The sequence below is a fragment of the Arvicanthis niloticus genome, chromosome X, assembly GCF_011762505.2.
Source record: "Arvicanthis niloticus isolate mArvNil1 chromosome X, mArvNil1.pat.X, whole genome shotgun sequence".
Classification (NCBI taxonomy): domain Eukaryota; kingdom Metazoa; phylum Chordata; class Mammalia; order Rodentia; family Muridae; genus Arvicanthis; species Arvicanthis niloticus.
The window spans coordinates 65,338,814-65,365,454 of NC_047679.1; the positions used below are offsets into that span (position 1 = coordinate 65,338,814).

Below are 26,641 nucleotides of genomic sequence, written 5' to 3' on the forward strand. Positions count from 1 at the left end.
GAAGGAAATTTTAAAATGCTTCTATACAAGGTTCTACTTATGTTTTAGTAAATCTACATTTGACATTATGGGCATATTGTTAAGAATAGTTAATTGGAGTAAAATTTATTTGCATATTAATATGTTCAGTTACTTTCAGAGTTTACTTTTTAAACTTAATATCCATGTATAATCTTTTGGTCAAAGATGCAGTAAATGAATATAGTTATTAACCCACTAGTACTTACCTTTAATAATTTACTAGATTTATGCTGATAATATAACCATCTTCATTATCTAATAACAAATATGAGTCTCATTTTCCTGGTTCTTTCAATGTGTATATTTATAAAAGGTAACTGTATCAATCTTTGTCTTGATGGTTGGAGTCTTTGGATATTAAATTATATTGTCTCTAAATACAAAATTGTATGTTCTATAAAGATATAATTTAAGTGTTCTGTTTTTGTAATATCTTTGTTATATCCATTTTTGAAGACACACACACATGTATGTATATATGTGCATATATTTACAAACATATACACACATATGTATCCTTTGGGATTTTCATACAATGTATTTTGATCATATTCCCTGCTTCCCTCAACAATTCCCATATACATCCCCCCTTCTCTCCCTACCTAATTTGTGTTGGATTTGAGACAGGGTATCACAATGTAGCTCTGTTGTCCTCGAACTCACTATATATACTAGGCTTGTCTTAATCTCACAGAGATACACCTGCTTCTGTCCCTCAATTTCTGGGATTGAAGGCTGTGAAACTATGCCTGACTTGTATCTTTTTTTAAAAAACCCATCAAGACAAATATGTACTATGCAAATACTCTTGGGTGTGTGATCTTGCATTAAAGCTTGGTCAGCTCACTCTTATACTTCTAGAGACAATAGTCTGCCCTCCCATCAGCTAACAACTGCCAGTATCTACATGGCTTGGGGTTGGTTTGTGTTCCAAGCTTCTGTCTCTATGCTGAACCTTGGCTTGGCTTGGGTTTATACAGGTCTTGTTCATCCTGCTGTGAGTTTATATGTTCAACTGCACTGCTGTGAATAGAAGACACTGAGTTCTGGTATCCATATATTGTCTGGTTCTTATACTCTTTCTACCCCCTCCTCTACAATTATCCATGAGAAATATATATTATACTCCTTCCTCTCAAATTGTACCCAGGGAGGCACAATTAATTATTGTGCAGAATAATTGATCTTTTTGCAGCTTAACTTAGCAATTAAAATTCTATTAAATGACAACTACAGGAACAGTCTTTTATTTTTCTTCTTCATGTTGTTCAATATTATAATAAACATATATGAGGTACCTGGTGAAATATTGTTGACTTTACAGGAGGTAAAAATCATTCTTTCCAGACATTTCCACGAGTAAACATTAGTCTATGATTATAGCTATATGCTGTCAATTTATCAGAGTCCTAAGGAGAATTCAATGATGCACAAATAGTCAGTGATGGGCATCTTGATCAAATGTTTGGGTTCTGCACACAATGCACTAAAACTTGGAACACTGTAGTAGAAACTACTGAGCATAATACATAAAATGGTATAGTTATTTTGCCACTGCTAAACTCAATGCCTAAAGATACATTTTGCATGGAAAATATGACTTAACGCAAGCTCTGAAAATGAACAGGAAAGGAAGAAGGGAGGAAGTGTGGTTTCAGTGTCCCCTCAGTAGCAATAAATGAAAGATTTGTTCCTCATTAAATGATTTCTTGATGTTTCTCAATAGATTTTCAGCTAAACACTTGTTAATCCCAAAGCTCTGACAAGCGCGGCCAGCAGAATTATGCCAACCACTGCTACAAATAGCTAGTGTACATGAAACGGTAATCATTGCTTTCCAGTCTATTATTAGATTAACTTCATAGGGATTGCTGTTTTCTCCTGTGAGTTGAGGCATAAATGACATGCTTTACCCTCCAATAAATCTAATAGCAGAGTGGCTATGACATGATGTTCATAGCCCTAGTCCCAGGACAGATTATTTTTGATTGCTTCAGGAGTTTCGAGCAGCTTGAAACCATTAGAATTTAAGACATCATTGAAATGTTACAGTGTATCTAACTCATACAGAATATTGCTGATTCTGAATTATATAGTCACAGCTTTTTGCCCAATGGTATTGATTGTCACTCTGTGACTAACTTTGGAAACTGGGCATAAATAATCAATTGAGTTGACAAAAATTATACATAAGAATGAAACAATGCACTAAAGAATGATGTCTCTAATAAGGATTTCTAACATTTATGATTAACTGGGGTGGGGGAAATTTTTCATCCATATGTTGCATGTAACAACTTTGCTTCCTTCTTTTAAGTTACATGATAAATAAATGGTAAGAGATATCAAACCTTATACAAAAGTGGCTCTAAATACATTTTTTTCTGCAACAAAGCAATTTTATTTTCTCAACAGATAAGTAACTTGTTGACATTTCCTTTTATTTTAATATGTTTTTATGAAAGGTTAAATACAACCTGTTTACTATTTTATATCACTTCAGAATGACTAAAATAAGTAAGTGTTCAGTAGAAAATGTGTTTTCTCCTCATTGTGAAACCTTGAATCTCTCAACTAGCAGAACTCATTCCAATTGCTTCCTGAACACAATTTAATTTTAGGTGTATCTTTATGTGTTGAGATTAAGGTGATGTTTTTTTCTATGAACTTCTTTGACTGTGCTTATTGTATATTAGTACAGGTCTTATCTTTTATTCCTCTAGCGTATATCCTTCAGTATATCTTGTTTCAGAGATTATACAATACAATCACCTTATTTGCTAAATCACCTAACCTTTTAAAATTAAATTTATTTATTTATTTATTTTTCACGTATTCACTTTACAATCTATTCACTGGCACCCTCCTGGTCACCCCCTCGCACAGTTCTTCCCCATTCCTCCCCCGATTTTCCTCTGAGTGGTTGGGGCACACTGTATTTCCCCATCTTGGCACTTCAAGTCTCTGTGAGGCTAGAAGCTTCCTCTCCCACTGAGGCCAGACAAGACAGCCCACAGACAGGCAACAAGTTTTGTGATAGCCCACACTACAGTTTTTCGGGGACCACATGAAGACCAAGCTGCACATCTGTTACATACGAGCAGGGAGGCCTAGGGTCCAGCCTGTGTATGCTCTTTGGTTGGTGATTCAGTCTCTGAGAGCCACAAAGTTCCTAGTTATTTGGTCTTTCTATGGAGTTCATGTCTCCTTCGGGCCTGCAATCCTTCCTCCTATTTCTCTATAAGAGTCCCCAAGCTTCATCCACTATTTGGCTGTGGGCATCTGCATCAGTTTCAGTCAACTGCTGGGTGGAACCTCTTAGAAGAGGACAATATGTTTCTTTCTGCAAGCATAACAGATTATGATTAATAGTGTTAGGGACTGGTGCTTGCCCATGGGATGGGTCTCAATTGGGCCAGTTATTGGTTGGCCATTCCCTCACTCTCTGCTCCAATCCTTGTGCCTGCATTTCTTGTAGAGAGGATAAATTTTGTCTTAAAAGTTTTGTGGGTTGGTTGGTATCACTATCATTCCACTGGGGTTCCTGTCTGGCTGCAGGAGGTAGTCTCTTCGGATTCCATATCCCCAGTGAGTGATTCTTGGTTGCCTCCTTTATCCCAGGTCTCTGTCTTGTCCTGGAGATACCCCCTTCCTCCTCTGTCAGTTGCAGATTTCCATTCATTCTCATGGCTATCTTGCCACCTAATCTTAATGGGTCCAAATTCATCTATGACTGTACTTTTGTGTTTAACACATGTAAAACTGACATTTCACATTATTCCATATTCCATACTTTTCAACTTAATACTTTTGTGACTTAAAAATAAGTAGATGCATACTGTTTAACACTCTTCTTCATTTCAGACATACTTATCTGGGAGAAACTGTAGTGCTAATTTGCAACTAAAAAATTGAAAGCATCATAGCAACCACTGATATCCACCCCTTTCTTTACTAGTTATAAAATAGCACTTCGTGTACCCCTTTCTTTCCCTATGTCACCACAATATAAAAAACTACAATATATTTAATGATATGTTTCTTTCCACTGTATAAGGCAGTGACATTATTGCAAAGCACCCTAGGCATTATAACTAATGAGGGAGCTAAAGATGTGTCTTTTAAAAATGAAAGATTGAAATGCAAAACACTTTGAATTGCTTTAATCAGAAATTTTGGGTATTTAAAAAATTGTAACAATGCAATTCATTCTAAGAAAATGCACAGTATGCTTGAGTATAGCTGCATATAGAATAAAATGTACTATAATTTGATCGAGAAAGGGTTTCATGATTTTATATCAAGACTTCTTAAACAAAAGGATCTACAACTAATGTGAATCTAATTTAATCTAGTAATTGTCAGCTATTCATTGTGTATAAGAGTCACTTAAAGCTTCTACATTGTAGTAGTGTGACAGAATTCACTCTAAAGAAAAATGGCAATGTTCTCAAAGAAATAATGTTTATTGTTTTATAATGTACATTTTATTAACTAACCAAATAAATAATTATGTCAGTTACTGTACAGTGTAGTTTATAATCAAGGTCCAAGAAGCTGTTACAGTTTGGGAACAGAATTCACTGTTAAAATGTACGTAATAATAAAGAAGTGTGTTTAGATATTTAGTAAGTATAAGTAGGTTGAAAACTTTAATAGGTAGAGACATTTAGTGAGTATATGTAGGTAGGAAATTTTAACATATAAATAGGTATGTCAAGCAGTCAAGTGAATTGGATATCTTTGATTTGATACAGCCTAATATAAGGCCAAATATGTTAAATAACTGATTCTTATTTCTACATCACTTAAGTTTCCTGAGTGGAAATATTTTTCCCTAAACATCAGTTACAAACTTTAAACATTATTATCAAGTAAAATGATTCCTGCATATATACATGTGAATACTTTGACAAAGATACCCTAGTGACTCTGCAGGGCAAGTTTGGATATTGTGATCTTTAAAAAATCCATTTATTGTGCTGTTAATTGAATAGAGAACATTGTCCAAGGGTGCTATGTCAATGAACTACATCTCCAGCCAACAGTATTCTCTAAATATATATGTGGGGTTTTATTTTCTATTAAGGCTACTTTAGAAAAACTTTAATGCTACTGCATCATGTAGTATGCAGAGACTTTGGAGATGTTAGTGAGAACTTAATACAAATCATTTGCTATGAAGTATAACACAATAATGGTCTCAATCATAGGCTATCTGTGTGTAGTTAAAATCATCACTATCATCATCACCATGAACACCAGCACCACCACCATCACCATCACTTTGCAAACAACAAAAGCAACAGTTTTTCATAAAAACTGCATTATATTAATTATAGTTTCTTCCTCATTAGAAATGTGATTTCTGTTTTACTCTTAGTTTTACATGCTTAATTCAATTCATTAGAAAGTTGTTACATATGATTTTACTGAAAATAGAGACAGTGTGCCAAATAGAGTATGCTAATAGAAGTTTTTACAGAAGTGTTATATAGCATGTAGTAACATGTGTTTTATTAAATCAGTTACACGTGTTTGTAAATTACAACTTGGGAGAGAGCTGCACTAGAGAAAGCTGTTAAGTTAGTCTCTATTATAACTTTTTGTGTTTGACAATATTTTTTTCTCACTCTGTGATGCCATCAAGAGGTCATATAAAAATGTGAATTTTATTTTTATTTAATTTCTGATTCTTTGGTAAGCCCTTTTCAAAATTTTAAGAAATACATTTTAGTCATGCTTTTTTTTTCTTAAGTTGTTCTATGTTGTATGAGAAAATGTGAATTATATGTACTTTGATGATGCAAAATATTGTAGTTGGTGCTATTGTTACTATGATTTGAATTTATTTGTTTTCCTTTTAGTTACTACTTTGATAGTGATGTATGCTACATTATGGGATTGGAACATATATAAAATGAGAGAAATATGATTTTGTGGGCATCAAAGTTTTTTCTGATCTATAAAATATGTTTAATTATCTCAAAAATATTATTCATCCACTGTTTCAATCTCAAGTGGTTAATAACATGAAGTAAATCCACACACCTGAAACATATATCTTATGTGCACTGAAGCATACTTCTAAAAACAGCAATGCTATCCCAAATCTCATGCATGCTGAAACACTTTATTATTTATGGCTTAGGAGTTTGTATATATTAAATGTAAATGTAATGAATTTTATAAAATATATATCTTTCCTTATGTAAGAAATAAGTTTCAAGTCTCACATATGTTCTTTAAAAGTAACAGTCTCAATATTTACAAGAGCAAGTCACTAGGGAATTCCAAATGCTATCAGTTGAGCAAGCAGCCCCCATTGGGAGAAACTCTTTTTCTTATTTCTATCATCCTATCATTTACTGTAGTAAAACATAAAGCATAATTCTTCTCATTGAGAGGAAAAATGGTAATTAAATTTAAGTAATAAAAATGCAATTTAGCAAAACTTAAGTTTTTTTTTTTTACTATTTTAAGCCCATTATTTTTAAAATTACTTGAGTATTAAAAAAAAGCTGTAAAATTGTGCTGGGTGTCAGCACATTGCGTCTTCAAACACTTTCATCTTCATTTCCCTTTGCTTGAATAGTAAAAACTTTGTAAATTAGAAACTAAAATTAATTGAATAAACTTCAATTGAATGTTTTTATGTTTTTATATGCATTTTAAAAAGTGCATTGTAAACTCTTCAGTGCTGGAGACAGTGGATAACATGTCCATCCCTATTGATTTTAGTGCAATGCAAGGAAAAATAATGCTGATGTCGTGTGAAGCATCATTTATTTTCCGTTTTTAAACTCAATATGTTTACTAATTTAATATACACTTTAACTTCAGTATCTATGATATCTAAATTAGATTTGACTAGAGTGATATCCCAGCCAATATAGAAACCATGATTTGTGTAGTAGCTATTTTGTCTCAGTCTGTTAAAATACCTTACGTGATAATGAATAAAAATAAAAGTGAGGCATTTACCAATTTAATGGCATTCTTTCTCTAAGTTAGCATGACTTTTACTTGTTTGAATGACAGAATTTTCGTAGGTCTAGAAATTAGGGGTTTTGCAAGTATCATGTGACTTCAGTGTTCAACAGAATGTAATACCCAGAAGTGGAGGGCAAGGTGACAAAAGCCTACAATAGCTCTACTTACTGCTTTTACATACAAGGAAATTGCTCAATAGGGAAATATAATGAAGGGAAAGCTAACTCATTTATGGCATTAAAAGAAAATTGGCTCAAAGAAGTATAGTGATCAAGAAACTACACACAATGCTGTCTATGGGCTGAAGAAAAGGAAAACTAAAAGCCAGTGAGCTAACTCTTTTCATTTCTAGGACTTCAAATACAGTGTAACTCAGGATATGGTCAAAGCCAACAACAAAAGGGTCAGGAGCCTGAACATTCTAAAAGAACTTGGGTGTCTTAAGGCAGAACATGGATGTTCTAACTTAAACAAAAGCACACTCACGTTTGCCCTGACATTTTGCTCTATCTGGGCCTTCAACAAGTTGGATAATAACTATTACCATGGATGAGGGTGGATCCTCTTAACTAATCCTCATGCTACTCACCTGTGTAAAGATCTTTGCAAATAAACCCAGAAAAAATGTTTTGCCAGTTTATCTGGCTGGCCCTAAATATAGTCATGCCAATGCTTAATATTAGATATTACAACATGTGAGTATGGTTTGAAAATATCTTCTCAAGATACCATACAAATGGATTTATATTCTGAATGCAAGCCATCCCATTAATATGAGCTTCCTTAATTCTCCTCATGCTTTGATATTTGGGAATATATTATTTTATTACTTTTCCTCACCACATAAAAATGACCATGTAATCATATTTATTGTAGTGCGCCCTGCCAGATTGGTTAAATTTTCAAGAGACACTTCCCTTAATTTATTGAATGTATATTTTTTGTCTTATCACCCACCCCAAGTTGACCTATGCCAATGTAATTACATATTTCCTTGAAAGAAACAGTTGCTATGTTAGAAAGGATTCAGAGTGGTTTCTGCTGTGATTTTTTTTTAATTTAAGAATTTTTGGAGAATTTTATAAGTAAGAACTGTATTTACATAATTTCTACCCTTATCACTCCTCCCTCCAACTCTTCCTATGCCCATCTCTCAAATTCACATCTTCTTTAATAATTGTGTGTGGTTGAACAACATAATGTGTCCTTATAAGTCCTTTAGTGTTCCTTGTGTTTATGTGTTATGAGATTATCATGAGTAATTTATACTTTTCGAAAAAGGATTGGTGTGTAGAGAAAAATCTTTTTCATTGTGGCGAGACAGTAAGGTAGCCATATGAATATTGTTGACACTCACTAACAAAAATGTCTTATATTTCATCATCAAGCTACCTAGTTAGTTATGTAATACCTACACATCCACTATATGCATACTGGATGAATCAAGTTTGTTTATCTGTGTATAGAGAGATATTTTATGTATATTTATGAATATAAACACATTTCAGCATATATGTTTGATGTGGTTGTATACACAGTTCCTTGTTTTGCATAATTTCCTTTCTAAGTCTTTGTATAAGTACTGTATTGCTTGAGATTTCAAGTTGGTTTCCTTGCTGTCATCTTCCATCTTTGGCTCACCTCTGTTAAATACTCTTTAAGTATATTATATATTTAATATTGGTATCGTATGACAAACAGTACTATTGATACTATATTATAACCCACAATAAGTCATAAAATTTATTACATAAATAAAATTTTCCCATTTCCATCTTTTTATTAAGTTACAAAAATTGGTACCACTTTACAATTAACTTTGTTAAATAATCTTCCATATGTATTATGCCAATACATACCTGTTATAGCAGAAAGTGATATTTGAAAGTCCTCAACCAACCTAAGATAATTGATGAACACTTTTGTGGTTTCCTACTTTCTTTTTTTAAATATGGCACAGTATTCAAGCCAATATTGTACTGACATAGTTTTCTATTTGCTATCAGTTATAAATGCTGAGATTACCTGAGTGATTGTTTTCTCAGAAAGCCATAATGTAATCTCAAACCTAATACTTCAACAACCATGCACTAATTAAAACTCCAATTATATTTTTGCTCAAACAAAACGACTTAATAAACATTATCACAAACTGTTTACCCTTCCCAAAAACAATTTATGCTCACTAATACAATTTCCCATTAAAACTGCTGCCAGGTAAATTAAAAACTCTTGAAATAGTAAGTAAGTGGGAAATTAATTCAACAGTTTAATCTAGACCTAATAACAGTTGCAAGCTCAGAAAAAGATTGCTACAGCGGGGAGTTAATTAACAGCTTATTCCCCATTTGATAAAAGTAATCCACTCTAATTCCAGTGTAATTTACCTCAATGTAATATAAAGCCACAAGCTGCTTCTGGTGCTAGTAATTATTAGCTTTGTCCTGTGGCCACATTGACAATAAAAGTCAGCAGTATCTTAATAATATGAGGCTGTCTGTTAAATGCCCACACTTAAAGATATAATATGAAATCCTCCAACAGCAGCAACCATGTATATTGCCACCCAAGCAGGGGATGCAGTTTAGGTTTAAACTGCACTTAATTGCTCTACCTCACTCTAGAAAACAGGTGTGACAGGTGACAAGTAAGCATTCCATAGGCTTCATATGGGGAAGCAGAGGGAAGATAGATGTTACATCCAATAGCTATTATCTCTTCCTATTTAGGATATTGTACAAAACTATGTATTTTCTCTCCCTTCCTTGCTACAATTGACCACATATGTAGTCAAATACACAAACCTCATTATGTAACCTGCATAGATATGAACTTCTATTTATTACATACAATCTGAGATATGAAGTTTAAGCTCTTTAACATCATGAACATATTTTAGCTATAATAAGCCACCCATATCCTTCTTATTAACTTTAAAATAATGTAAGATGACTCATTCTTCTGTTAAAGACCATTTCATTACTTATCTGTGTTCCTCTTTGAGCTTTGTTATTTTTTATGAAATGTTATTGTATACGACTGTGCACTTTGTCATCAATTCATAAAATACCTGTATGTTTGAAATTCATTTTGAATTGAATTTCTTATTTCCAGTTTCATCACTAAAACATAATATTTTGGTGAAATCCTACATTATTCTTAACTCACTAACTCAACCGAACGGACTGCATAGAACTCAAGAGATCTGCATGCCCCCACTCTTCTGAGTGCTGGGATTAAAGGTGTGTAGCACCATGCCTGGACCTAAGCTTTTCTTAACTTGAAACTTGCTCTCTACCAGGCTGGCCTTGAACTCAGAGTTCTGTTTGCTTCTGTCTTCTGGGACTAAAGTCCTGTCTGTATTTTAGCCAGATCACACAGACCTAGAAATTCTTCAGATGTGATTCCTTGCTAGAGCAGCCATCTTGCTGGATTAAAATTCCTCTTAAATTTTCTTATAGTTACTTTGTAAAGCCAATTATTTGGGGGAACACAACAAGGAAAATTTCATGTATAAGTTATAAAATACTGCTCTTTTTTCCTTTTTCTTTTTCTTTCTTTCGTTTTTTTTTTTTTTTTTTTTTTTTTTTTTTTTGTCAAAGGCACAAAAATACAAAAATTTTCCAAGGACAAAGTTTTTTGATTTTGTTTTTTTTCCCTGTGGGCCTTTGGTGTCCAGCATTCAGGGTATTGTACACATGAGTGAATGAAAATCATAGATGTGTTATTTTCAACTTACTTTTTTATCAGATATTTTCTTTATTTTTTCTTTTATTAGATATTTTCTTTATTCACATTTAAAATGTTATCCCCTCTTCAGGTCTCCTCTCCAGAAACCCCATTCCATTCCCCCTCCCCAGCTTCTGTGAGGGCGCTACCCCACCCACCCACTCCAGCTTTCACATTCAAAATCATTATTTTCTTCCTGCTGTTTACTTTTATTAAGTCAGGATTGATACTTTTACTGTTTCTAAATTAAAGTAGCAAATATATGTTTAGAATTGTAACAGTTTCCAGAAATATTGAAAAGAACAATCTTCTTTGAAATACTAAGGAATATAAGGTGCTGATTAGTGGAAAAAATCAAAAGGTAAGAGAGACTGACATTTTCCTCTACAAAGTCTTTGATAGAGAATAATGGAAGCACAATCAATCCCATGTTAATAAAAATCTCATAATGTAACAATATATCACATTGGTATTTGTTTACTAATATTTTATTATTAATACTGCACATTTATTAGTGTATCAGCATGCAAGTCAGGTAAGCAAAATTTTAATGGAAGGAAGGGGTGCTTTTATGGAAATGTGGGTCATTGGTTTGCTGATGTGCCATGTTGAATACTTTAGTGTAAAGAATTGTTTCTATTATATACATCATTTTTAGAGAGTTTTAAAGATAACCTATAAAGATAGATGACAACTTTAAACTCTTTCTATAATAGATTTGGCAATAGAGAACAATTTTTTCTTTACAAATTTTATTTGCCAAAAATATTGATCTGGCTTGCTTTTGAGTTACTGTGAATTGGAACAAATTGTTAATTATGTTCAGCTGCAATTTGAGGGTTGAAAATCCCTTCAGCTCCTTCAGTCTTTCTCTAACTCCTTTACTGAGGACCCTGTGCTCAGTCCAGTGGTTGACTGTGAGCATTCACCTCTGTGTTTGTCAGGCTCTGGCAGAGCCTCTCAGGAGACTATACAAGGCTCCTGTCAGCAAACACTTCTTGGCATCCACAATAGCATCCAGGTTTGGTAACTGTATATGGTATGGATCCCCAGGTAGGGCAGTCTCTGGATGGTCTTTTCTTCAGTCTCAGTTCCACAGTTTGTCTCCACATTTCTTCCCATGAATATTGTGTTTCCCCTTCTAAGAAGGACTGAAATATCTATACTTCAGTCTTCCTTTTCTTGAGCTTCATGTAGTCTGTGATAGTACTCAAGTTATAAATAGATCACTTATATTTATCCCTAACTAAACTTTCTAGTAAATAAATCCCTAATGACTCTTTTCCCTTCAGAAGATTCATCTCTAATGTTAAGTAACTTAAAAAATTATTAAAAGAACAGATCATATTTTTATGTTTACTGTGTCAGAAATTAGAGTTTCTGTTTTCAAAATTTTAAGTTTTATTATAAAATATTTGCAAATAAAAAAGCAGCATGGACCAAAACTAATGTGACCCAATGTCTATGTATTTCAGTGTAACTTTCCAGAGTAATCTTCCATACAGTTAGAATAGACACTCTGAAGACATGGAACTTTACCTTAGATTTGTCAACTTTCATTATCAAATATATTTTTATTTATTCATACACCAGCAAAATCTCCACACATTCATGACCTTGTTCAAAATTTTGCTGAAGGTCATTTAAAACATTGTAGATTAATGTCATTTGGCAGAAGTGATTTCAAGACAACCTAGTATTGACTGTGTCATGTGGTTTTTAGTGATCTTTTATGCAGATCTGCAATGAAAAAGAGCAAGTGTATAAAAAGGAAATACAAAAGGCATAGTTTGAGAAGAAAGAAAGAACCATGACGTATAATGTTGGAGCCAAGTCCTGTGCCAAAGAGATGAGACATTTAAGGAAAGGCATAAGGAGAAATAAAATAAGAGAGTTATTGTCTTCAAGGAAAGACTCCAGGCAGCTAAACTTACAAAAACGGAACTTGTGAAAACAAACCATCAACAAGTCAAGTTTTTCAACTGTAAGTCATGGAGAAGACCAGCTTCCAACCAAAGCAGGCAGCAGATTTTGAAACCATGTACCACATGGTTCTGTATTTAGAGTAAAGGATACAGATGTAAAGGGGCTGTGGAGTCTTCCTTTGTGGTTAAGGAAAGCAGCTGGTGCCAAACCAGGCATGTGGCAGGGGACTCCTACATGAAGGCCTAGAAAGGCCATTTTTCATGAAGCCATGATAGTAAAGCCTAGATTATATTGAAGACCACAATTAGTTGGAGATGTCAGGGATACTTGCTAAGAAGAGCTGCATACAGGGTGTGGAACAAGCCTAGGAGAAAGAAATATGTGTAGGTAACAAAGCAGTAAGGTCTGAAGAGCTATCTAAATCAGAATTTGGAGTTTGCCCTACTGGATTATTGTCTTGCTTTGATCCATCATGTCTTCTTTATGCTTTTTTCCATCCCTTTTGAGATAATAACACATATTCTGTGTCATTGTATGTTGGAAATGTGTATTTTTTTTTATTTTGTACACGGTTTTAGATAGGAGATTAACTTGGGTTTCAGAAAAGACTTTGAAGTATGAAATTGTTGAAAGTGGAAAGGAAAGGGAGGCTTGAAATTGAACTGATCACATATTTTCTATGCTATGAAAAGTCTTGCAAGCCGGGGAGTAGTATGTAGTGGGTTGAATGAGACTAGCTCTCATAGTCTCAGATATTTGAATGTTTGGTTCGAAGTTGGTAAACTGTTTAGGAAAGATTAAGAATGTGTGGAATTATTGGAAGAATTGTCTAATTATGATGGTCTTTGTGATTTTAAAATCCCATGCCAGGCCTGGACTTGCTCTTTTTTCTGCCTGCAACTTAGGAATCAGGTGTGAGCTCTCAACTACTGCCCCTGTGCCATGGCTGATAGTAGCTGTATTTCCTGCCATGATTTTTGAAGACTCCCCTTCTGAAATTATAAGCAAGCTCCCTATTAAATAATTTATACTTTGAGTTGTTGTAGCCATGGTGTCTCTTTGCAGCAATAGAATAGTAACCAAGACATAGACATATATATCCACATACATCTGTAGATATGAATTCCTGGGTGAACATTTTGTTTCAGTTTTGTGAAGATGTCCCTCTCATGAATTTAAACATTCATAGTTTCTAACAATAACTTAGACGCTTTTCAACTGAATTCTTTATCCTTTATACTGTTTATTCATGGTCCTCATGGAATCTGACCTAAACCATGCTTTCAATCAATGAGGTAATTGAGGGTTAAGTTCTTCAGATTCAAAACACAACACAAAACAAAACAAATCCCCCCCTTCAGATTAAAAAAAATACCCATATAGTAAAAACACAAGATTTACAATGTAACTATACATTCTTATGCTTCAATTTTAAAAAGAGCATTATGTTCTTCATGTGCTCACAAATGGATGAAATAGGTTAGAGCTAGTTGTTATTGCACTTCACATTGTTTACAGCTGGGTAAGATTAATGATATTTTTCTCTTCCTGTAGCATGCATAGAATCTTCCAGAACTCTGAAAGCCTTTATTACAGCACTCTTTCCACACTCATACTTAGAAGGCTCATTAAGTTTTGTTTACAGTTTTCAACTGTTATTATTATTATTATTATTATTATTATTATTATTATTATTATTATTCAGAAGTTCCATAGTAATATGCTAGTCTCAAAAAATGCTTAGGAGCTTCTCAACAGTAACCCAATGTATAATACTTGTTAGTTGTTATTAGCTAAGACTTCCTACTACAGTAAACAGACCACTCCAGACCACACGGTTTCAAGGGAGAGCGGGGAGAAGGTTTATTCAGGAGATAGGGTAAAGGTGGGGGGAAGAAGATGGAAGAAGAAGAGAGGAAGAAGAGTAGAGGCTGGCCATGACCGTGTGGAGAGGAGGGGCAGGGGACAGAGAGGCAAGAGAGCAAGAGGGTAAGAGCGATTAAGAGAGTAAGAGAGTAAGAGAGGGTAAGAGATTGAGGACAGGGCAAGCAGCCATTTTTATAGTGGACCAGGCCTACCTGGCTGTTGCTAGGTAACTGTGGAGGTGGAGTTTGGACAGAATACTAACAATACTAACTTTTGCATTAGTCATTGTCTGTTATTGTGATTTAAAAAGCTACGATCAATGCAATTTAATAGAAAACAGATTATGTTGTGTTATGATTCCAGGATGCTACAGTACATAATAGCAGGGTTGCGGCATCAGGACGGCATTGTGGCTGTAGCAAAAAGATTGAGAGCTCACATCTTTAAATGCAAGCAGGAAGCAGAGAAAGAGAGAAAAGTGGAAATGGTATAAGTATTTAAACTTTCAAAGTCAATCACCAGTAATGTTATTTACCCCAGGAAGGCTACACCTTCTAATTCTCCTCAACTGGGCCTCAGGTATTCAAATCCAAGAGACTGTGAGAGACATTCTTATACAAATTAACATACCAGTCTTACTGTGAAGCTCTAGGGGGTAACTAAGAGAAATTCCTTATCACAGTAAATGGCAAAATTTTTCCACTTTATGTGTCTTTCTGGAAATGTCTTGAAGTTACTGAATTTTCTCTGGTCTTTACTGAAATAATTTACCACTAATTGGTACAGATCCATCTAGAAGAAGAGACTTAATGCACTAGTTTAAGTTAGTTTGTTATATTTTCTCTATCTAAAAGAAAATAAAAGAAAGCCAGGGAATTTTGCTAAGGACCTTTTGTGTCATAGCCTGTACATTAGCAAAATCAAAACTTCTATAGTGCTCCAGTTAATTTTCAAAATAGAAAGATTTCATCCATTGCTTTTGGGGTTGAAATAATTAACTTTGTACTTACTGTTGTTGGTTTCAAATTATTAAAATATTAAAATTATTTAAATATTTTCATATTTCCTCAGAAGCTAAACATTTTATTTTATTTGAAATTTTATCGATTTATTTTTATGTATATTTATATGTGCATGTCATGTTCCACAACAGAATTATGTAGGTCAGAGGACAACTTTTGAAAGTCAAGTTCCTAATTTCATTATGCATACTACTGGACACTGAATTCAGGTTATGATGCTTGGCCTTATTGAGTATCTTTATCGTTAGGAAATTTTGCTAGCCCTTAATTTCTTTTTTGAGACATGATGTCCCTGTGTAGTTCAAGTTAAACTTAGTTTCTCTATGTATACCAGCCTGGCCTTAAACTTCTGAGTCTTCTGCCTCAGATTCTGAAAAGCTAGGAATATAGACCTTATTATTTCAGGGAAGAAAACTCATGTTTAAAAGCATTCTGAATTTATCATCATGCTTTTTCTGTAGTTATCTATCTATGTTTGTGTATCAGAGGTTAAATGCATTTAACTAAGAATAGAAAGTAGAATGCATCTTGTTATATAAAACATTTTACTTTGTAACCTTTTCAATTATTACAATATGTTTTAGCTAATTTGTCATAAAAAATAAGTCCTTTTTTTCTCTAGTTTGTTTTGAATAATCTATGCTTTCTTTTTGGTACAAAGTCATGTTTTTTCTTTTAGATGAAAGACATTCCAGTATTTTTAAACATCTTATTTTTTCTTAGTGATAGAAATGTTTTTATCACCTTTCTTTTTCCTTTTTGTTTGTATATCTCCTGCGATTTTTCTGTGCTGACCACTGTGTCTGCTACCTCTCTGTTTTATTGCTTATATACTGTTTGATTTCTTTATTATATCAGTCTACTTAGATAAGTATCTTCCTTCAGTAAATTTACTTGACAATATATCATATTGTTTGGGGTCAGCAAGTACAATAAAATCTCAATAAAGTATACTACTAATTATCTAGTGGCTGACTTTTTAGCTGGAGAGTATCAGATATATCGCATCAAATTTTCTATTTTGACCATTTTGGCAGAGCTTCATATTTTTTCATAAAAATGTTTTAATCACTAAGTTACTTCAATTTTGTTTTTTACTAAGAATAAAGTACTATCATTGATAGCTTCTCACCAGATGGTGTGATCCCTTGATACCTCATATAAAATATAATATATATGCAACCGTACCAATAATTCAGGACCTGTGGCATAAATCAGTCTCCTGGCCTGTTAAAGCAGATGGAGAAAATCTTTCCATTTTCATATTTTGTTCTAATTTTTAAGACATTATTGAACTTATTGTACATAACTCCCAAATAGTTCATGAATTAAAAGTTCAGAATACATTTTTGTTATAAATTAATGTTACTATTACTGACAAATCATTATGCATATATAGAAATATAAAAGATGAGCTAACTGTATAATATAGTTTGTCATTTCACTAAGATGAAAAACTCCAGCACAGGAATACCAATCATTTAAAGAAAGAAATGTCTGTATTTAGTCAAATGAGAAGACAGATCTATGAGAAAATATATATTTTTAAATTTTTTTTCAATGTTTATTTTCAAACTAACTCAAATAGTTAAGTAAATATCAGTTACTACTAAGATATAATTATGTTAAAGTTCACTGTCAAAACTTGAACTTTGATAGTGCTCTGGAAATATTTTTTAAGAGATTTATTTTCAATTTTGTGTATGTGTGAAGATCTCTGTATAAATATGTGCATGCGTCTTGAACAAAGGCCAGAAAAGGACATTGGCTTCTCCGAACTGGAATTATAAGCTCCTGGATATAGTTACTAGGAATAATACTCAGGTCCTCTTCAAGACAGTGTGACTGAAAATCATAAGACACTTTACTTATGTCTAAAATAAATAAGCTTTTTTTCTGAATTCATTTGCAACCTTGACTTAAAAAATTTCAAAATTGCATTGGAAAAATAGAAAAGGGGGATATTATTTTGATATGACTTTAAAATCATGATGAGAGAAAATACCCTTATGCATAATGCTTTACTAGTTATGATTGTAATTTTGGGTACAGCTTATAGTAACTCAATACAGATGATCCTCCTGTTTCACAGGAGAAGAGGTTAAAACACTCTTTATTGACATTGTCTTGATCTTTGTGCAATATCTTTTCTACTATCTTCAGAGTGAACTATAATTAAGAGGATGATCTCATGAAGTTCTAAGACTATTTGAAGCTCCAAAAGGGGAAATACCATATATGATTGCCTTCATGTTGTTTATCCAAGTTCAGACCTAACCTTTGGCCAAGAATCTCAAGGTTTTTTTTTTTTTTTTAAATTTTTCTGTTTCTTACAATATTGTACCTTTCTTTCAGACAAAGGCCTCTCTGTAACAGTAATAAAATAAAGTCTATGAAATATATCACAATGAAAGTTCTATCATTGCCTATAGTCATCCACTCCTATTAGTATATTCTGAAAAATATCATAAATCAAAGCAGGAGTCTGCACATATGAATAAAATGAATTCTATTGTTCACAGAATGTAAACTAAAGATTCATGAAGGAATTCAACCATGATTTTGTATTTTTTATGTAATACAATGAATAAAATTTCAACTTTTTCTGGAACGAAATTAGTTGGAAGAAAACTTATATGATCACACTACCTTCTTTTCTTCTTATTTGTCACTCTGCTATTGGATTTTTTTAATATGTGAGAGAACTAGAGTTGTGACAGATAAAGTTAATTGTATAAAATAGAGGGAAAAGAAAAAATAAAACCGTATATTAACATATCTATATCACCATGGTATTTTTATAAAAATTGAACATCATAATTCAAGTATTACTATTACTGCTACTACTACTATTATAATCTACTACTACTACTCTGTATTTTATATTTCATTACTCAGTATATGTAAAAGTTTCATTTGTGATCTGTATTAAACCTTATAGCAGAACTAGATGCTCTAAAGTATCAATTAGTTTACAAACTAGAACAATAAGAACTTACATAAGTTCATACATACAAAGAGTGTCTATTTAAATTTGATATTGCATGAACAAGACAGTCCATGTGTTAAAAAGTTGGCCCCAAAATTTTGCAGTAATGAAAGGTGTCAGAACCTTTAAAATATGGTGCTAATATGACAAGGGGGATATAATTTCTAAAGAGATTTGGAGAACATAGTTATTTCTTATTTGCTCCCTGGTTGGCACTCTAAGTGCTTTTGCTACACCATGTGCTTCTGCTTTGATGGGTTACTTAATTCCAGTTCCAAGCAATGGGAACAGTCATCATGAACTTGGACCTCCAAAACTATAACAAAAGTCCTTTCTTTTGATGAGTTAAGTCTCTTGGATATTTTGTTACACTAATCATAAGCTAATTGATCCAATGATGAATGCAATATTTTGGGGCAAATATTACTGCCATTTTGCCCTTTTGCACTGACCTCTATAAGCACACTGATGTTATGAAGAATACATATACATCTATATGTCTAAAATTCTTTAGAATAAAAATTTGTTTCTACAAACATTGACACAAGTCTATTTTCACAAAATGCCAGTGAAAACTGTATGAGCTCTCATATATCACATTTTAAGCTATGCATGTTGTAACCATATGTTATTAGGAAATATATAGTTTATACATAAAATATTAAGATATTATTACAGTTAAAGGTTTGACTTATCAAAGCAGGTTAAAGACTTTCTTACTTTAAAAAATGGAGGTAATCTATCCCTCCTCCTTTTAAATTTATCCCTTACCAATGCTTCCTTCTTAATTTGTTGACTTTTGTGGCTACTTCAATTTAAATATACACACCAAAATATCCAATGTCAGCACCTCCATACAAGAAAGAACTTGTATCACTTGGCTTTGGGGACTACAATTTCTCAATTAAGATGATAATTTCAAACTCAATTCACTTACTTGTAGATTACATTTCTTAGTCTGTTGTAAAAACTTTAAGCTACCATAATGGCTGGCTTGGCAATATATGCCCACTGCTGCAATAGTGGCATATAGGGTATGGGAATAACACTATATGCTTAGATATAAACTCTGCTCCACAGACTAAATTCATTCCTTGTATCCTTAACTGGGAACAAAACCTGTGCCTAGTTAGCCATAAGACCTAGAGGAGAATCCACTACTATTATTCTACTAAATTAGCATAGTAATAAAATAACCCACAAGCTCATATGTTTATATACATAGATTAGTGCCTCTCAAAACTATCATCAGAGAGACCACATTTTCTCTCAGTAAATGGCAATGAATAGAAAGATTTACAGTTTTCTGACAGAGAATAAATGACCATCAAGTTCTCACTTTTACACAGGACATCTGTATTTTATATGGTTTAGGGTTCATCGTGGAAGACTGGATAGAATGACTGTACAAGCCAGGGCAGTACATGTCAACAGTGAAATTATATTTGCTTAAAATGACAAGATTGTTGAAGTCATAAACTCAGTGGTTGGTACTGCTTGTACAAGACCTACACATGATCAAATCAGCCGAATTGTCTATACGGATGTAGAAAAAGCTCAATCAAGTTATAATTCTTGCTGAGGAACAATTAACACAATTTAATAAGCAAAATATTTTTTGTAGTACTAAACGTTAGAAGATAATCTCTTTTTTTAATGGGTTTTTTTTGGTTCTCTGGAGTCTAACTTCTTGAGTTCTTTCTATATATTGGATATTATCCCTCTATAGGATGTATGGTTGATAAAGGTATTATCCCAATCTGTTGGTTGCCATTTTGTCCTATTGACAGTGTCCTTTTTCTTACAGAAACTTTGCAATTTTGTAAGGTCCCATTTGTTGATTGTTGATCTTAGAGTATAAGCCACTGGTGTTCTGTTCAGGAAACTTTCCTCTTTACCTATGTGCTCCATGCAGTTTTTATCACTATTGCTCTGTAATACAGTTTGAGATCAGGGATGGTGATTCCCCCAGAAATTTTTTTTTTTATTGTTGAAAGTAGTTTTCATTATCCTGGGTTTTTTGTTATTCCAAATGAATTTGCAAATTGCTCTTTCTAACTGTATGAAGAATTGAGTTGGAATTTTGATGGAGATTGCATTGAATTTGTAGATTGCTTTCAGCAAGATGGCCATTTTTTTACTATATTAATCCTGTCAATCCATGAGCATAGGAAATCTTTCCATCTTCTGAGATCTTCGATTTCTTTCTTCAGAGACTTGAAGTTCTTGTCACACAGATCTTTCACTTGCTTGGTTAGATTCACTCCAAGATATTTTACATTATTTGTGACTATTATGAAGGGTGTCATTTCCCTAATTTCTTTCTCAGCCTGTTTATCCTTTGAGTAGAGGAAGGCTACTGATTTGTTTGAGTTAATTTTATATCCAGCCATTTACTGAAGTTGTTTATCAGCTGTAGAAGTTCTCTGCTGGAATTTTTGAGGTCACTTAATCACACTATCATATCATCAGCAAGTAGTGAAATTTTGACTTCTTCCTTTCCTATTTGTATCCGTTTGACTTTCTTTTGCGTAATTGCTCTGGCTAAGACTTCCAGTACTATATTGAATAGGTAGGGAGAGAGTGGTCAGCCTTGTCTAATCTCTGATTTTAGTAGGATTGCTTCAAGTTTCTCTCCTTTTAGTTTGATGTTAACTACTGGTTTGCTGTATATTGCTTCATATATAAATATAATATATTTGGTCATAATCATTCACTTACTTAAAAGGCAAGATTGCTTTGTGCATTGTTTAATTTTTTTAAACCCCACACTAGCTCTGGGACCAGCAGCCACCTGCCTGTTCCTACAAGCCAAACACCTCTTCCATAAACTCTGGCTTTATTTCTTCAGAGCTATGAGATTGCTCTTTTGCCAGCCAACCACCATCTGGCCAGCTGTGCAGCAGTATCTGCCCTGGTCTGGCTCAGCTCTGCTGATCAGTCCACTTTAACACTGCAAATGGAAAACACCAGACACCTTTATATTTTAAAACTGTCCAGATAACTCAAAGGTTGGGTGAAGAATTTCTACCCCATCTTCTTTGGCCTTAGCAGGCTGCAGGGCTGCAAACTATCAGTGCCCCGAGAAACCTACATGTTCCTCACTTCTCATCTGCCTGCCTGGTCAGACCCTAATCTTCTTTCCTTCTCTTCCTGTCCTGCCTAGAAAATCCCTTCTCCATATCTTTGCCTAACAATTGGCTTCTACCATCTTTATTAACTAATAAAAAATTAGGGAAAATAATTAGGAAAGGAATCAGGGAAACTCCTACTACAACATTCAAGTTATACTGGTGTATTCATATGTTGAAACTTGAAAATATAAAACTATTTCAAAGAAATTAGAATTCAGTTGTAATACATAAGCAAGAACAATCTTTATATTTTTTAAGGCTGTAGAAGTAAAAATATAAAACAACATTAATCCAGTATGTATATTTAAGTAATTGTTTTTAATCCAAAATTTTCTATCTTAATTTTAAAATTAAGAAATAAGTAAAACCAAAGAAAATTTACTCTGGCTTTATCTATGTAGCTCTTGAATTTTTTGGTTTTTTTTTTTTTTTTTTTTTTTTGGCTGGTTTGTTTTATTTTGTTTTTTACTTTTTTTCAAGATAAAGTTTCTTTGTGTAGCCCTGGTTTTCCTTGAACTCACCAGGCTGGCCTTGAACCCAGAGATAGGCATGCCTCTGCCTCTTGGCCACTGAAAGTAAAGGCATAGGGCAGCACTGCACAATTTTTAAATTACATCTATTGGAAAACATAACAAACCCAAAGTATGTTGGTTCTTCATTTAACTGACTACTCTATTTAGGCTACATAAAATATTGTGTAGTAAAAGTAAAATAATTCCAGTTCATTAGAACTTAAACCATATGGTATACTTGCAGTGGAAAAGCTGTTTGTATTTAAGTGGCCCCTGGGAAAAATACAAAATAGCATGGCATCCATTTTTCTTTTCTTTTCTTTTTTCTTCTCTCTCTCTAATTCTCTCTTTCTTTCTTTCTTTTTTTTCTTTCTTTCTTTTTAGATTAAAGGGATTTATTTGAAAGCAGTACATGACCTTTAATATATATGTATATTTTATGTATTTACATTTCAAATGTTATCCAGTTTCCTGGTTTTCCCTCCTGACCCCTCCATCCACTCCCCCTCCTCCTGCTTCAATGAGGATGTTCCCATTCACCCACCCTTTCCTGCCTCCCCACCCTGGCATTCCCCTACACTGGGGTATCAATCCTTCACAGGAATAAGGGCCTCTCCTTCCATTGATGTCTGACAAGGCCATCCTCTGCTTCATATGTGGTTAGAGTTATGGATCCCTCCATGTATACTGTTTGGTGGTTTAGTCCCTGGGAGCTCTTGGTGGGGTGATCTGGTTGGTTGATATTATTGTTCTTCCTCTGTAGAGTTGAAAACCACTTCACCTCCTTCAGTCCTTTCTCTAACTTCTCCAGTGGGGCAAAAACTGAAGGAAAGGCCATCCAGAGACATCCCTACCTGGGGATCCATCCCATATAGAGTCACCAAACCCAGACACTATTGTCGATGCTAAGAAGTGCTTGCTGACAGGAGCCTGATACAGCTGTCTCCTGAGAGGCTCTGCCAGAGCCTGACAAATAGAGTGGTAGATGCTCACAGACAATCTTTAGTTCTTTACAAACTAAGTGCTTTTGTCTGGTGCCTGCTCCAACTCCAAGCTTGAACTTTCAGCGTTTTAATTTAGAGCCATATTTATTAAGCAGCCTTTGGCCCTGTTGGCTTACTCTCTTGCTCTCACAGTGTCTCTTCAGCATCCTAAAGGCAGGGTCAGCTCACACTTGCGGGTTTCAGTCTATAGGTTGTTGCCTAGGCCACAGACTTCTAACCGCATCTCAGTGGCCATTGTGCAAGGGATCCTGGAGCTTGTATCTCATGATGTTCTTTTCAGTGGTTGCTAGGATACATCTTCAGAATCTGCTCACCCTGTAAGTCCAGCACTTGGAGGTAGAAGGTGTAGGATAAACAGGTCAAGATCGTCATCATCAACATATCCAGTTGGAGGCCATCCTGGGCTACATGACACCTTTTAAACTGGTGGTTCAGTCTCAGGGAGCCCCCAATGGTTCAGGTTAGTTGACTCTGTTGGTCTCCCTTTGAAGTTCCTAACCTACTGCTGTCCTTCAATGTATCATCCAACTCTTCTACAAGACTCCCTAAGCTTCATCTGTTTGACTGTGGGTCTCTGTATCTGTTTCCATTGCCTGCTATATGGAGCCTCTCAGATGACAGTTATGCTAGGATACTAGGCAATGGCATCTTTTTTTTTTCAATTAGATAATTACTGAGCCTCTCAGTTCCATTTAGTTCTGTTACTTACACCATTTGAGTGGGCTATTTCTCCAATATTGAGAATATTTTTCAGCTCTTTTCTTTTTGTCTCTAGGGAAGGTGATGAGTAGCCTTTTTTAGCTTCTTTATACTTCCCATTATGGGGAGAAAATGCTTCAGAAAATCTTTAGTCTTTCTATATTTTGTTTCCCCTCACAAAGATTTTTATCTTGAAGGACAGAAAAACATCCTAGATAGCCTCCTGAAATATTGGTCTGCTTTCTCCTTGAAACTAGAATGCCAAGCATATTGTAAATCCTTTGAGTCTCAAAAGTATTCTAATCTGAGCCTTCTATCCTCAGGACATTTAAATTTTGATTTATTCCAGAGAAGAGTTAATACAGTTCTCTTATTATTTTCTCTACTAAGACTTCTGTTTGTGATTGAGAAGGTCTTTCCTGAGGGTTAGAATTTGGGATAGAAAAGTGGGAACCATGAAAGTATAGTAAATGGCACTAAATAATCTTTTGACAAGGACAGAAAGTAAGGGAAAGATGAGAAACAGGATACTCTAATCTATCATTTTCAAATCAAGTAGATTTGAATTGATTGCCAATTCTGGACAGCTGTCACTTTTCAATCCAGAGAGACCTTAATTGTTTTTATTGACAACACATATAGAGGTGAGGAGACATAATAACTATTGATCTATCTTTTAATTAAATTTGTGATATTTAAGATAATATTTCTTTGACCTTTTCTATTTCCTTTTGAAAACCTTTGACAATTCATTCATTTGGAAACCCCACATTTTCAATAAAATTGAGCTTTGTGGTAATGATTTTGTTTAGTGAATATTCACCAAATAATGATGTTTGATAAATGGTGAAACATAACCATGAAGTCTTTCTCACTCATGGAATATGTGAATCAAAATAATGGCTGTTAGATTGCCTTTGTAATTATAAATATCAGTGACTTCAGTCTTAGTTTTCTGTGAATTAACTTTTATGTTTTATTTTACATTTTTATAAGTATATAATGGTATCATATTGAAATGTTTGAATAAAATGAAAAAAAAATGACTGTTTATATCTAACATTGCACTCTCAGATCACAGGGTAAGAACTAAACTGCTAACTGCCAAAGTAATACATAGCTATTAAAGTTTCAAGAAGAAAGCCAATTCATTTCAGTCTCAATATCACCTAAAACTGAAGCATTATATAAAAGCTAAACAATGCCAAATGGATTTGGCTGAGATCAAAAGCCAAACCTATTTCTTTTCTTTCATCTTCAGTGTTCTATTTCCTAGGAGTATGACCTTAGTCAAACATCTATTAAAGTTAGCTTTGATCTCAACCCCCTTTTGGTTTTTTTTTAAGTCTATCTTTAAATTTTTCTTCTAGAGACAATCATTCTATTGTGTTTTAATGTTCCAGTAGTGTGTGAGTCAATAGGATTCTCTGATATATGTGATAGGGGACTGGTTAAATGGGACAATCATTTTTGTGTCAGAGACAAGAATCAAAGGAAGCATTCTTCAGATGCTATTAACTGGGGGAAAAAAAATTCCCCGCAGGTCAGTGGAAACATGTTAACTGGTCATTCTGCTAGCTCTTTAGGTCTTTGAAGAAAATGCCTTGTAATTTGATAACATGTAGCTGCTCATTTGTAATGTAATTTTCTTCCCACCAGCTAGAGCCACTCTGTGGTTTGTGAGGGGCAAATAGTTCTTTAAGCTTGTATATTAAAAAGCTGTAAATTTTGCTTAAAACACTTTAAGACATTTTAGAAAGATAATGCATGTTTTATTCCTTGTGCCATTAAATAAATAGGGCACAAAGCAATTGTCATGTTTGATTAAAAACACTAGAAAGATGTCAACAAATGTTAATTTAATTAAAAATAAATTGCATGTGTGCATTTGTAAGTACGTTTTATTTACTGTCAGCATGATGAATACTGAGAACTTTGTCATCTTTTAAAGTCCTTTTTTCATAGAATAGTAATTTATTATTATTCCAACAATGCTCCACCTCTGAAAATGTATTCTAGTTCCTCCTCAAAGCAAAAAATAAATGGGTAACTGTACTAAGTATTCAATAATGGTCATCAGAACCTTTGTTTTTTTGTGATATAAAGCATAAAGTCAGTCATAATAAAAGTCAGAAGAGGAATATTCATATGTCTGTATAGAGTACTCTAAAAATTGAAAGAATAAAATATTGTTTCAAGTTATTAGAATAAAGCAAAATTTCAAGATCTAAAGTGATACTTTAAAGATTTTTTTAGGGCCAGGCAGTGGGGGCGTACGCCTTTAATCCCAGGACTTGGGAGGCAGAGGCAGGCGGATTTCTGAGTTCGAGGCCAGCCTGGTCTACAGAGTGAATTCTAGGACAGCCAGGGCTATACAGAGAAACCCTGTCTTGAAAAACCAACCAACCAACCAACCAACAAACATACAAAAAAGATTGGTTAGGTTAAAATCATCTCAGAGATATAAGTGACAGATTCACAGAAATACGAAGATGAGTCCTAGCTCATGGGCAAAAGGGTTCACTCTATCTAGAGTACTGAATATGTGATGGAGATAAGTAGAAATTCTCAATTAAAATGGGCACAGTCAGATTTTATTAGGTTATCAATACCACATTTTAATTTAGAAACACATTGCATAGAATGCAAAGAAGAACTAGATAGCTTTGAGGAATGTTAAAACATTTTTTGTGCAGATGTCACTAATTAAAGTACATAACATATACTGAAGAAAAAAATTGGAGAC

At 33.8% G+C, this 26,641-nt stretch overlaps 1 protein-coding gene across 2 annotated transcripts in view; it reads left to right on the forward strand.

Moving 5' to 3' along the window:
• The window catches only part of Dach2 (dachshund family transcription factor 2), a 464,497-nt gene that overhangs the window by 244,056 nt on the left and 193,800 nt on the right, over positions 1–26,641 (forward strand). The window lies entirely within an intron of this gene.